Genomic DNA, 14,716 nt, shown 5'->3' with positions numbered 1-14,716 from the left:
TATTTAGTTAGATTTTGTTTGTGCTGGAGTCAGTTGAGCTAGCACTAATACATCTGTTAGGAAAGGGAGCCCCCCATAAAAGATATATTGGATCTAACCATCAGACTTCTGTATAATGAAGCATTATGTTGAAGCTTCTATTCATTGCGATTTTCACAATAGTTCCCCTTTAAGTAAGGAGGCAGTTTGCTGGGAAGTTACTTTAGAATTAAAGGAGTGGATCACCTTTTAAGGTAACTTTTAGTATTTTATAGAATGGCCATTCTAAGCAACTTTTCAATTGGTCTTCATTGTTTATTTTTATAGTTTCTTTTAAATGATTTGCCTTCTTCTTCTGACTCTTTCCAGCTTTCAAATGGGGGTCACTGATCCCATCTAAAAAAAAAAAAAAAAAAAAATTTCTGTAAGGCTTCAAATGTATTGTTATTGCTCATTTTTATTGCTTATCTTTCTGTTCAGGCCTCTCCTATTCATATTCCAGTCTATCATACTAAAAGTTAACTCAAAGGTGAACAACCTCTTTAAGGGCACAGCTGGCAGGGGGTACGTATTTATGTGTTTTTATGCAGGAAAACAGTAGGAATTGGGATTTAAATTAACTTGTTCGATACCAGATTCTGATTAGTATCTGACGAGTGTTATGCTTCATTGCCTTATAAATAAAACTGTGCCTTTATCTCTTTGATATAACTGAGAATGGTGCCTCCTCCCTCCCGATTAAAGGACCAAGCACTGAACTACCATCTCACACTGACACCCCAAGTGAATTTCACTTGACTTGTTCTTTAAGGCACACACTTGTAGCGATCATGCGATGGAGAGCATACGAGGGGCCCTGCATGTTATGACCTCCTTTCTATTGTTTTATACGAAATTAGTGGTGCATGTATGGTCAGCTTTAGGTGTGGAGGTGAAGGATACCTTAATCCACATAGCTGAGCTAATAATACTAAAGTGACAAAGGGAGTTAACTCCATGTCTTAGCCCTGCAATACAATGCACTTATTGACAGCATACACAAGAATTTCCTCTGGAAATAGAGAGAGGCAATTCCATTGCAGGAGTCTCTCTTGGGACTAAGTAAGTCAATAGACATGGACATTGCAGGGGCAATATAAACAATTGCTGTAATCTTCCGTCCGCAGGCCACTCACAATTTGGATCTCAAACCTGAATTGTCAAACAATGAGCATTTCCCTCCTGTCAAGCGAGCAGATGAAAGAAATATGAGTGTGCATACGTGCTGAATCATTCATCCTACAGGAATACGGCACACACAGTCTGCCAACGTTCAATCCCTGTACTATACCTAGGGAAAGCCTGGCACTGGGATGGCATACAAACCTTAATGTGCTTATTGTCATAGTTGCCAGGGATGAGCAGAAATAAATGCTTTCTTTTATTACTACACGGACATTGTTAGTAAATATATAGTTTCTGGCATTTGAAGGTTCTATCTTCTCTGGAGATTTTACCAATTTAAGTATGTTTTTTTTTGTTTTTTTTGCTTGAATAAATGTGCCCAGGTGTGGGTACATGGTCATTCTTCAATCATCTACCATTGGAGTCCCGTGGGCTGGATGTTATCCTCCAAGAGATTTTTATGGACAATATCTCCACAGGTCCCTTTGTATGACATCATTGCTTATGATAATCTGGACCAAAACATGTGAAAAAATTGGCCCACAGCATGCTAATAATCTTGGGCAGCTCTAGGTAAAGTGTTCTTCATAGTTCAGGGTAGTAATTTGCAGCAGAGTTGCAACACAGGAAGCTTAATGGCTGGTGGAGGTCCATGAAGATTGATAGTTCTTCTATACACATGGAACTCCAGCAGCCTCCTGACTGAGTACAGTAAGCTAGATTGTCTTTGACAAGATGTATTGGGGCCCTACATTTATTTTGCTGTAGGGCCCATGACTTCTTAGTTCTTAGGTGATCACATCTTCAGATAGGGACAACCAGCCTCATCCTGATCCTGCTCAATACTGATCACTTGGGGGTGGTGGCTGAACGGGGTCCCAGAAGAGGTGTGGCTGGGGGGGGGGGCAGGGGTGGTGTGGGGGGCAGGGGTGGTGTGGGGGGGCAGGGGTGGTGTGGGGGCCCTGAGGCTGCATGCGTGATGGGCACTGGGCCCCCAGTCTGGCGCTGTTTGCGTTCCTGTCCAATAATTTTCATCTTGCTTGTTGGGGTATACTTGATCCATGCTTTCAAGCTCACTGACTGTAGAAATGTCATCCCAAGTATAATCTGAATTTTATTGTTAGATTCATGTGTATATTGCCCCTGTGAAGGAAGGTTCTTCTGTATGTATAGTTGGCCTAGTTTCTGCAAAATGTGCCTTAACCAACAGTGCTTCTATTCTAACAGTGCTATCAGTTCTAAACGTATTTCTTTCTCTAAAATAAATCCTAGCCTTGACTTTATCTCTCATTAGCTGTGTATAAAGTATATGTCTGCCTCTACCCATAGCAAGCAATCAGATCTCTTCTTTCATTAAGTTTTGGTCTCAATTGGTTGCTATAGGCAACTGCTCTGGTCCAATTTAGCCAAGTATTTTCCAAGGGCTGCTGATTTCTTCATCGATCTCGGTGGTTCCCCAGCACGCAGCCAAACAGAGTGCAATTAATTTATATTCAGTCCAACATGAAATTATTGACTTCAGGTAAATTGTTTTTAGAAATTATTAACTGGGTTCTTTGCCTTTAAGTTAACACTTAGGGGGGTTATTTACTAAACTCAGCATGCAAAAATCACGAAAAACTTGTGAATTTCTTTTTACAAGATAAGACTAAAAAAAATCACACATTTTTTTAAATTTATTAAACCCCGAGCATGGAAAAGTTCGATTCTGAAAATCCGGCATCTCAGAAATGTCAAGGTTGCATATAAATCAATGGGAAAAGTCCCAATAATTTTTTGATGTATGCTGGGTTTCCTGCAATACCTCTGAGTTTTTGAGCAAAAATCCAAAAAAGTCATGAAAATCAGATGAAAGTACAAAAAAAATCATGAAAATTGGATGAAAAATCGGAAAAATCATGAAAATCGGATGAAAAATCCAAAAACAAAAACTCATAAAAATCTGATTTTATTCCCCTGCAAAGCAAATTTTCGGGAAAATGTAATAAATAAGAGTAAAAAAACCGAGCGGATTTGATCAGAGTTTGTAGCTGAAAATATTTAGATAAATTCGGACTTTGATAAATAACCCCCTTAAGTTTTATATAGAATGACCAATTCTAAGCAGCTTTTCAATTGGTCTTCATTATTCCTTTTTTATAGTTTTTGAATTATTTGCCGCCTTCTAACTCTTTCCAGCTTTCAAATGGGGGTCACTGACCCATCTAAAAATCAAATGCTCTGTAAGGCTACACATTTATTGTTATCGCTACTGTTTATTGCTCATCTTTCTATTCAAGCCCCTCTCCTATTCACATTCCAGTCTCTTATCCAAATCAATGCATGGGGTAATTTGGACTGGATTGCTGAAACTGCAAACTGGAGAGCTGCTGAATAACTCAAAAACCACAAATAAAAAATGAAAACCAATTGATTCCGAAAATCACTCTCTATGTCATACGAAAAGTTTCAAATTCAAAGGTGAAGAACCCCTTTAAAATGGAGTGTTGCCACTCTTGAGGTCATGATAAGAGCTGAAATGTATAATCTAGCGAATAATGAGCCTCCTACACGCAGTAACTGACATTACGTGACATTACGTATTAAGTACCAGGTACTGTTTTTTTATTATTACAGAGAAAAAGGGTAATCATTTTTAGAAATCTGAATTATATGATTAAAATGGAGTCTATGGGGACATGGACATCCCATAATTCAGAGCTTTCTGGATAACGGGTTTCCGGATTACGGATCCCATACCTGTAATATATTTCGGCCTATAACAATAACTGATAGCATTACAAATTAACTACTCGGTTAAAATGGTTATTATTTGAAATGTGCCAGCTGCCAAACTGAATTCAGAGACATAACCTGTTCTGTTCATTTCCGTTACATTTAATTAAATTTCCGCCAGTTCTCAATGCAGAATATCTAGTTTAGTGTGAAAGCTCTAATTAAGGGATTTTACATCCCGGCCCTCGTCTGTTTATTGTAATGGTTACATAACCACAGACCATTCTTAAAAACACATTAGCCAAATAAACGATTTATGTTATTACAAACAGGTTTCAAACTGACATTAATCCAAAGGAAAAAAGTAAAGTCAATTAGGGGTTTTGGCTTGTCACATGCTTAACCACAGCAGCACTTTCATCATGGGAGAAGAGCTACATGAAAAGAACAGACAGCACGGTGCATTGCTTCTGATTTATTTGATGAGACCTCTTGTCTCTGTTTCATTTTACTGAGACCGTTCTAGTTTAGTCCGAGCCTTAAAGGAGAACTACTGCTCAACACATAATTAAGCTAGAACCTTACATCTTGACTTTTGAACCGCTTTAAAGGTATTGTTCACATTTGAGATAACTTTTAGTATGATGTAGAGAGTTTGAGATATACTGAGACAATTTGCAATTGGTTTTCATTTTTATTATTTGTGGTTTTTGAGTTATTTAGCTTTTTATTCAGCAGCTCTCCAGTTTGCATTTTCACCAATCTGGTTGCTAGGGTCAAAATTACTCTAGCAACCATGCACTGATTTGAATGAGAGACTGGAATATGAACAGGAGATGCCTGAATAGAATGAGTAAAAAAAAAAAGTAGCAATAACCATATATGTGTAGCCTTACAGAGCATTTTCAAAAATCTGAATTATTTGTATAAAATGCAGTCTGTGGGAGATGGCCATTCCGTAATTCAGAGCTTTCTGCATAACTGGTTTCCGGATAATGGATCCCGTATCTGTATTTACAAAAATTGTGTCGTCCCTCTTACAGGTTTTGTGTCTGGGGGCTGGAAGGGTAAAGCTGGCTGAGCAATGAGCATAATAAGCTAACACTTTACAGTTTGCTGTTAGTTTAAAGGAGACATAGGATAAATGAAAAAAAAACTAATTTTGTAGGCAATTATGAGTATATATGGTGTTTTACATGGTAAAACAATACTGTGATGCTTTTGAGAAAATTCTCATTTTCTTATTTTATCCTAAGAAATAATAAATGGCTGCTTAATGGTACTAATTCTGTTACCCCTAGCAACCAACCACCGCTAGGCTTTCATTTTCTAACTTGCAGTCGTCTGATCAAAGCTAATTGCTTATTGGTTGCTGTTGGTAACTGCAGTGGGGTTCAGTCATCAATAATTTTGGCCAGACAACTGTACTCTGTTAATAAATAAGCCCTGTTGTTTAGCCATGCTGCCTTCATTTTTTAAAATTTGGATTGTTTGGATAAAATGGAGCCTGTGGATGACCGTCTTTCTGTAATTCGGAGCTTTCTGTATAGTGGCTATCCGAATAACTGATCTCATACCTGTACTATGTAAACATACAGGCAGGTTATTTAGCTGTGCATGTCCTAGTGATCGAGCAGGTTAGGGCTAAATAAATGGAGGTTAATATTTAATAGGAACATATTGAACAGACTGTGCATAGCAAGTAAAGTATTTTTAAAAGCTTTTCATAGCACTGCCTACACATATGAACGAAAATTGCCTTTGCCTTATACTATCAGTATTTACTCTCGTAAATGAATTGGTATAATTGCACTAGATCAGAATGATAGCCAATGCAAACAAGTGCTTAAGCCTTGGCACAGCAATGTTGATAAAGTGCTCATTGGACCTCTTATCTAGAATGCTCAGGACATGAGGTTTTCCGGATAAGGGATTTTTCTGTAATTTGGATATTCAAACCTTAAGTCTACTAGAAAACATTAAATAAATCCAATAGGCTGGTTTTGCTTCCAATAAGGATTAATTATATCTTAGTTGGGATCAAGTACAAGGTACGGTTTTATTATTACAGAGAAATATTTGTATTATTTGGATAAAATGGAGTGCATGGGACATGGCCATTCCATACGTCAAAACTTTCTGGATAATGGGTTTCCGGATAATGGATCCCATACCTGTACTTTATAATACACAGGGTCCCTATTGCTTTTTGCACATAAATGTGGTTATGTAATAAAATGCACGGGCAGTAACCCACAGGAACCAATCAGCAGGTAGCATTTTCTGGTCACCTTTTTAAAAGCAAACATCTTATTGGTTGCTATGGGTTCCTGCTCCTGGGCAAACTTAGTGCCTTTTATTGCATATTGGGAAAAAGTGTTTTATTGCTTCAGCCAGTCCACCTTCAAGTTGCAGAAAACACATTTTTCTGTAGTCTTGGGTCCCTCATCCTGCACTGACCAGTGCAAACGACCGATGAATGGGTCCAGACTGGGATTCAAAATAGGCATATCAGGTACGGAGAGGCCCAACCAGCCAGGTCATATAAATAGTGTATATGGTCTTACAGCAGCCTCTCTGGCAGTTCCCAGAATCTACAGATTTCAAGTCCAGGCTTGCAAGTGAAACAAGAATCAGTGGGGCAAAATATTTAAATAAAATATTTAGTTTTCGCTTGATTCATTCTGGTATATATGTGTATATATTGTGAAAATGACATGCGTAAAATGCGTAAAATATAAAAGCATAGATTATTTTAGGTATTAAACATCCCTTTTATTCTTTGCTTGCCTTGCCTAAGATAACAGTAGCGCCATCTCATGTCCAGAAATAGGTGGTGCTTTTTTTTTTTTTTTTTTTTTTAATTAAGGTCAAGTGTGTAGCAGTTGCTCATACATTTCTCCCATCTGTTTAGAACAGTCTGGGCGGGAGGGGGCATGGGAAATGCTCATTAAATTCACTGTCAACTTCCATATATTGGCAGGGTAGTTACATTTCCAAAATCAAATAATTAAGTTAAAAATATGTCTTTATTACAAAATCATTTAAAAAGATAGGCATACAGACTACTTGGTATTCCGCCTGATGCGTTTCATACCCTCTGGTACTTCAAATAATAGGAAGGCCATCTCCCATAGACTGCATTATAAGGAAACCGTTTAATTTTTAAAAATGATTTCCTTTTTTCTTCTGTAATAATAAAACCTTGTACTTTATGCATGAATCCATATTGACGACAAAACAATCCACGGGTTTTACGTTTAAATGGAATTTAGTAGGCTTAATATGGAGATCCAGAGTATGGAAAGATTTCTTATCCAGAAAATCCCAGGTTCTGGATAACCTATACTATACAATAGGGGGCAGATTTATCAAGGGTCGAATTTCAAGGGTTAATAAACCCCTCGAATTCGACCCTCGAAGTAAAATCCTTCAAATTCGAAGGATTTTAGCGATTTTTAGATTTTAATTGATCGATCGAAGGATTTTTATTCGATCATAAAAAACTTAGAAAAGTGCTGGGGAAGGTCCCCATAGGCTAACATTGAACCTCGGTAGGTTTAAACTGCTGAAGTATGTAGTCAAAGTATTTTTTAAAGAGACAGTACTTCGACTATCGAATGTTCGAATAGTTGAACGATTTTTAGTTCGAGTCGAAGGTCGTAGTAGCCTATTCGATGGTCGAAGTAACGAAAAAAACGCTTCTAAATGCGAAGTTTTTTTTCATTCGAATCCTTCACTCGAGCTTAGTAAATCTGCCCCTAGTGTGCACTGATGAATTAAACAAGAGGCTTGCATCTAGAAGGAGAGTGTACAAAAGTATTGGAGCACTATGTGGGGTGCCCAGCTCCATTCCATGCCAGCCATGCCTTGTTTAGACCCTACATTGTGCTTATGCATTTTGCTGTTTTGAAGCAATGTTCCTGTTACAGTAATATGTTAGCAGTTTATGGGTAGGTGGACTTATATAGTGCTACAAACAACATCTGCAATGCAACTTTGTGATGTCAGTGTCGCATACGTGTTCCTATAAAGCCGGGGTCCTCCAACTTTTTTTTTTACCTGTGAAACACAATCAAATTTAAATATCGTTGGGGAGCAACACAAGCATGAGAAAAGTGCCTCCGTGCCAAATAATGGCCAGGATTGACTATTTGAAGGCCCCAATGTGGACTGGAAGCCTACACGAGGCTCTGTTTGGCAGTACATCTGGAATTCAAAAATAAGCACCTGCTTTGAGGCCACTGGGAACACCTTTACAAAGGGGTTGGTGATCAACATGAGCCACTGGTTGGGAATCACTGCTATAAAGCATTGAAGGCCTCGGAGAAGACTCTTTATATAAAGGTAGTGGTTTTATGTGTTCCATGGTGGGCTAAAGGTGCAGAATACAGTGTTTTCTGCAACCAGCTCTGTGGCTCAGGAACAGCAGTTTTATTAATATAATAAAAGTTTCACTAGAAGCCATAACAAAGGGAGGAAGCGCTGTGTAAAATTTATAAGAAGCACTGGAAAAAGTGACCCAGGGCGGATTTAGAGAGAGACACGGCTGTGCTGAAACAGAGGCAATAAGGAACACGTCGGATAAAGAGAGAAGCAGCAGGAGTGGGACGAGAGCAGGAGAGAAGGTGAAGGCAGAGAGAAGCAGTACAAAGACAGACGCAGATGAGCTGTTTGCAGAGAGGAGAACAAAAGTCCCCGTTGCTCAGCAGAGAAGCCCTGGAAGATTGGCACTTATCACAAATTGAACACAATGGCAGGGAAATATCAAGAGCAGATGTATGTTTCATGAATCTCTTTCACCCACTGTGGTGTAGCTCAGTGCTTGCCAACATTGTGTTCCACTCATAGCACAAAGCACAAATTGGACAGATTCTTGCCTTATTAAGGAAAAAAAAGCCATATACAGGAAAACCGTATGCTGGCCAGCTATTCCATTTGATATTATTTTTAAAGGGCGATTTATATATTTTTTTAAATAAATGTTCAGTCTTTTTTTCATTATTATGTTTTATTATTGAACTGGAATAGATTTTCCTGCCTCATTGAGGTTTTGAGCCCCAGAATGAAAAAAACGTCTGCTAGTCTATGGCTTTTATGTATTTATGGCTTTGAATTTATAACACTACTGTCTATCAATTCTGGTCCTGGGTGCACAATGGGCCCCAGGGTCAGTATGGAGTAATTTGCATGTCTCCACCCATAATTTATTGAGTGGAAGTTAAAGCCTCTTGTTTGTGGGTTTAAGACAGTGTTCTGTGTACACAAGGTTTGTAAATACATTCTGTTTTACATAGGGATGCACTGAATCCAGGATTCGGTTTGGGATTCTGCCTTTTTCAGCAGGATTTGGATTCGTCCGAATCCTTCTGGCCAGCCGAACAGAATTCCGAATCCTAATTTGCATATGCAAATTAGGGGTGGGGAGGGAAATTGCGTGACTTTATGTCAGAAAACAAGCAAGTAAAAAATATTTTCCCCTTCCCACCCCTAATTTGCATATGCAAATTAGGATTCGGTTCGGTATTCGGCTGAATCTTTTGCGAAGGATTCGGGGTTCGGCCAAATCCAAAAAAGTGGATTCGGTGCATCCCTAGTTTTAAAGGGGTTCTTCATCTTTCAGTTAACTTTTAGTATGTTATAGAATAGCCTAAACCTGGCGACTTTCAATTGGGTTTCATTATTTATCTTTTAGCATTTTCCAATTATTTACCATCCTCTTCTACATCTTTTCAGCTTTCAGATGGGAGTCACAAAAAAATAATTTCTCTGTGAGCTTCCTTTTTTTTATTATTATTATTCATTTGTTTTCCTTCTCTTTCTGTATAGTCACTCTCTTGTTCATACTCCAGTCTCTCGTTTAAACCACTGCTTGGTTTCTAAGGTAAAGAAGACCATAGCAGCCAGAGAGGTGCTGAATAACTGAAAAGCCACAAAAATAAATTGAGACTTATCTCAGAATATCCGTTATTTTAAAGGTTAACTAAATGTGAATGGTTAACTAAATGTGAATGTAAAATTGATGAGAGTACTATTCTAAGCACTTTTGCAATGTACATTCATTATTTTTTTATTTCAAGATATTAAAGGATAAATGTAATGTTAATATGAATGAAACCTCGCCACCTGCTGGTAATTTTTTGACCAGTCTGACCATCAAGTAGTCAAGGAAGTTGTCAGGAGAAAGAAAGAGGCTGCTCTGATGTTCTTCTGCTTAGGAAAGATTTGAGAAATGTTTCTAGCTATTTTCCTAAGTAGAAGAACATCAGACCAGCTTTCAACTTCCTTGACTACTTAGTGGTCAGACTGGTCGAAAAATGACCAGCAGGTGGCACTGTTGTAACAAAATCAATTCATAATAACATTACATGCATCCCTTAATAGCTTGAAATTTTAAAAAAAATTAAGAATGTGAAGGTTTACTTATGCTTTAAGAATTTAAAGGCCAATAACCCTCTAACAAGGTTTTTACTGTGAATCCTAGACTGATCACTGGAGCAATGTGTTGTGCTTGGTAAAATTTAATAGAATGTTTCAGTTTCAGCCAGGATGTTTCAGTTGCTTTCAGTTACTAAAAACTTTAAAAGCATTAAACATTGCGAATTAAAGATGTTGTTCACCTTTCAAATTAAATTTTAGTGTGATGTAGAGAGTGATATTCTGAGACAATTTTCAATTGTTTATTATTGTTTGTGGTTTTTGAGTTATTTAACTTTTTATTGAGCAGCTCTCAAGTTTGCAATTTCAGCAATCTGTTGCTATTGTCCAAATTACCATAGCAACCATGCATAAATGTGAATAAGAAACTGGAATATGAATAGGAGAGGCCCTTAATAGAAAGATGCGTAATAAAAAGTAGCAATTACAATACATTTGTAGCCTTACAGAGCATTTGTTCTAGATGGCATTTGAAAACTGGAAAAAGTCTGAAGAAGGCAGCAAATAATTCAAAAACGAAATAACGAAGACGAAAAGGCGCTAAGAATTGGCCATTCTATAACATACTAAAAGTGCATTTTAAAGTTGAACCACCCCTTTAAAGTATCTTATAAAGTTACTTAGCATTACATTATCCTTTATTGTGCAAAAACATTCTTAGGGAGGCGTCCCCCTGAAATGAGGCTAGTAGCGCTTGTCTCAAGGGGCCACAACTTGGGTTCATTTATAAGGGGTAATTTTCTGATCTCTGGGGTCCAAGTGATATCACAGTACACAATAGGGGACCGCTTAGTGCTCACGTAACAAGCACTTGTACCCAGCCTTGGTGCACAGAGCAGTGTCAGGGGTACAAGTGCTTGTTAATGAGGAGCATGTTTGGGGGTCGTTGGGGGGGGGGGCGCCCATACCTCCGAACTGTCCCATTTTTAGAAGGACAGTCCCTCTTTTGACAGCTCAACCTGCAGTCCCTCATTTGTACTGAAAAGTCCAGTTTTTCTCTGCCAAAAGCCAATTAAGTAAGAAACAACGGTTCTTTTTCTGGCTGTTCAGTGCAGAGAGCCCAGAGCAGCTGATAAGATACTTTTGTAACAATTTCAAGATAAGCAAATAAGTAATTGAAACCATATAAGATAACCAGTCCCATGGGAAATGTTAGACTCACAGCTTAAAGGGCAATTCACCTTCATTAGCAAAACTGTAATAACTGAAAAAAAAAAACACCGAAATATGTTCAAACTTTCATAACCTGCCAAATTTTGTAAAATGAACATGGTAATTAGGGGGTGTGGCCACAAAATGGGCGTAGTCAAAATGTTTCACTGCGCTACATGCACCAACTTTTTTGTCCCTCTTTTTGTTTCCAAAATGTTGGGAGGTATGGCTTCCCAATTGACGAATAATGCAGTTAGCTCAACATTCCTGGGGCAAGCAGCAGTTCTCTGTGCTCCAAAAGCCTACAGCCTGGGGCCACAACACAGTATTGCGACCTTGTACACTGTATTCTGTAAAGCAAATGACCCCTATAGTCTCTGTAATATTGAGGCTGTTCAGCCCAGGAGTGCGGTTTGAAAATGTTTGCAATAAACATTGTTGTAGCAGAGAAGGAGATGCTTATCAAATGCCAAATGGAGCCAGTGGGCATATCACCACCTCACTGTAAGCTTTCCACATCAACAGACGTCTTAGTGAAAGCTTGACAAGTGGAAAGTTACAGTTCTGACTAACAAACAGGCAGCAGGCGTTTCCAAGCGTGGCCCTGTCTAGCAACATTGAGATGCACTTCTAATCAGCATTGGGAAATGTAGAACAACGTGCCACTCCAGTGAGTTACAGCCTCAGACCTATTAAGGGCACGGCACAGCTCTCCTATAAATCGGTCCGTAGGGAGGGATAATTATCACCCGATATTTGCATTTTGAGAATAATATGGCACAATGAGTCTAGTCATCGGCGCGTGCTCCTTTTTCTCCCCAAAGCGCAGCTCTCCAAAAGAACAGCCAGTCTTCAATTATGCATCTCAAAAGAGAACGGCTTAAATTAACATCCCCAGTCGCCTCCAGGCACAGAACTAATTCATATATTCGTATTACAACAAAAGTAATTAAAGCGGCAGAATGGAATCTGAGGGGCTTTGTAAGGTAGCTCTCTGTCGCAGCTCGGGCGACTTATATGTTAGACTGACTGTAAGGGCTCTTGCATATGGGCAGTTTACCTGCGCTCCCCTGTGCTGCACTTACTTCCCTTCAGCCTCAGGGGAGCGCAGGAGTGGATGCACTCAATTATTGTCAAAGGGGCTGTACTCACACAGATGCATGTAAGCGCCAAACGCAGGTGGGACGCAGCATGTTGCATTTCACCTGCATTGGGCGCTTACATTCGTTTATATGAGTACAGCCCCCTTGACAATAATTGAGTCTACTCCTGCGCTCCCCTGCGGCTGAACGGAAGATATCGGGGAGCGCAGGTAAAACCGCCCGTGTGCAAGAGCCCTAAGCCACAACATATACAGCTTGTTTGGGATGCTGCACCTAATCTATCATTCTTCATTCAGTTCTCATCTTTCTCAGAACACTCATTGTCACCAAACCTGGATTTAGGGCTTGGTTAGGGTAAGCATTGGGCACAATAACACAGCCAAAGGCATAGTTTATCTACCCTTTAATTTAACTTTGAGGACAGTAACATTTTAAAGGATAATGACCCAGGTTTAGAACTATACCTATAACTTTCATGTCATTTCCAGGATCCAATATTCTGAGGTTGTCACTTTTTTTTTTTTTTTTTATTTGCCCAAAATGCTGGGTCCCCCTATATAAGCAAGGGGCATCCTGGCCTCCTATGTATTGTAATGATATCTTATAGTTAAGGCACCTGTACCACCGAAACTGCCAGGTTTTAAAAAATATATGTGTTGACACCAGGAAATCAGGCCCTGTTATTGGATGAATTGGAGTACGTATTCTAATGCAGGGGTCCCCAGCCTATTTTACCTATGGGTCTCACTGAAATGTAAAAAGAATTCGGGAACAACACAAGCATGAGATAGTTCCTGGAGGTGCCAGAAAAGGGCTGTGATTGGCTTTTTGGTGGCCCCTAAGCAGGCTGGCAACCTTCAGAAGTTTGGCTGTACACTGTTGTGTTTTTTGTTTGCAACCAAAACTTGCCTCCAAGCCTGGAATTAAAAAATAAGCACCTGCTTTTAGGCCACTGGGAGCAACATCCAAATAATAAAAAAAAATAATGAAAACCAATTGCAAATTGTCAAAGAATTTCACTCTCTACATCATACTAAAAGTTAACTCAAAGGTGTACAAAGGTCAAGAAGTACGCTAGCCTAATTATGTGTTGAGCATTAGTAATCCTTTAAGGCACGGACTAATCTGGAACGGTCTCAGTAAGATGAAACAGAGACAAGAGATAAAATAAATCAGAAGCAATGCACTCTACTATCTCTGTTCTTTTCGTGTAGCTCTTATCTCATGATGAAATTCAGCCATTTACAACATCTGATTTTTGTTGTGTTTTTGTGAAGCCACTTTATTTTTTCACTTTGTTAGCATATGATAAGCCAAAACCCCTAATTGCCTTTGCTTTGTTTTTTCCTTTTGGTTAATGTCAGTTTGAAACCTGTTTGTAATGACATAAATCGTTTATTTGGCTAATGTGTTTTTAAGAATGGTCTGTGGTTATGTAACCATTACAATAAACAGACGAGGGCCGGGATGTAAAATCCCTTAATTAGAGCTTTCACACTAAACTAGATATGCTGCATTGAGAACTGGCGGTAATTTAATTAAATGTAACGGAAATGAACAGAACAGGTTATGTCTCTGAATTCAGTTTGGCAGCTGTCACATTTCAAATAATAACCATTTTGATTGAGTAGTTAATTTGTAAAGCTATGATTTATTATTATAGGCAAAAATATATTACAGGTATGGGATCTGTAATACGGAAACCCCATTATCCAGAAAGCTCCGAATTAAGGGAAGTCAATAGTCCTATAGACGTCATTTTAATCATATACAGTAATTCACATTTTTAAAAATGGTTTCCTTTTTCTTAGTAATAATAGAACAGTACCTTGTACCTTGTACTTGATCCCATCTAGAATCAAATGAATCCTTACTAGAGGCAAAATAATACTATTGCCTTTAATTAATTACAAATCAATTACAAATATTAATTACAAATAATTATTTGGTAGATTTTGGGGGTTATTTATCAAAGTCAGAATTTCTCTTAATATTTTCTGCTACAAACTCCGATCAAATCCTCTCAGGGTTTTTTAAGCTTATTTATTATTATGTTTTCCCAAAAATCTGATTTTTCATCCGATTTTCATGATTTTTTCGGATTTTTCACCCAAAAACTTTGGGGTATTGCACGAAACCCAGCGCACATCAAAAAATCATTGGGA

At 38.4% G+C, this 14,716-nt stretch overlaps 1 protein-coding gene across 1 annotated transcript in view; it reads left to right on the top strand.

Moving 5' to 3' along the window:
- ccny.L (cyclin Y L homeolog) overlaps nt 1–14,716 on the top strand; it is a 90,437-nt gene that overhangs the window by 54,220 nt on the left and 21,501 nt on the right. The window lies entirely within an intron of this gene.

The sequence above is a fragment of the Xenopus laevis genome, chromosome 6L (assembly GCF_017654675.1).
Source record: "Xenopus laevis strain J_2021 chromosome 6L, Xenopus_laevis_v10.1, whole genome shotgun sequence".
NCBI lineage: Eukaryota > Metazoa > Chordata > Amphibia > Anura > Pipidae > Xenopus > Xenopus laevis.
This window is presented reverse-complemented; position numbering and strand designations above follow the sequence as displayed.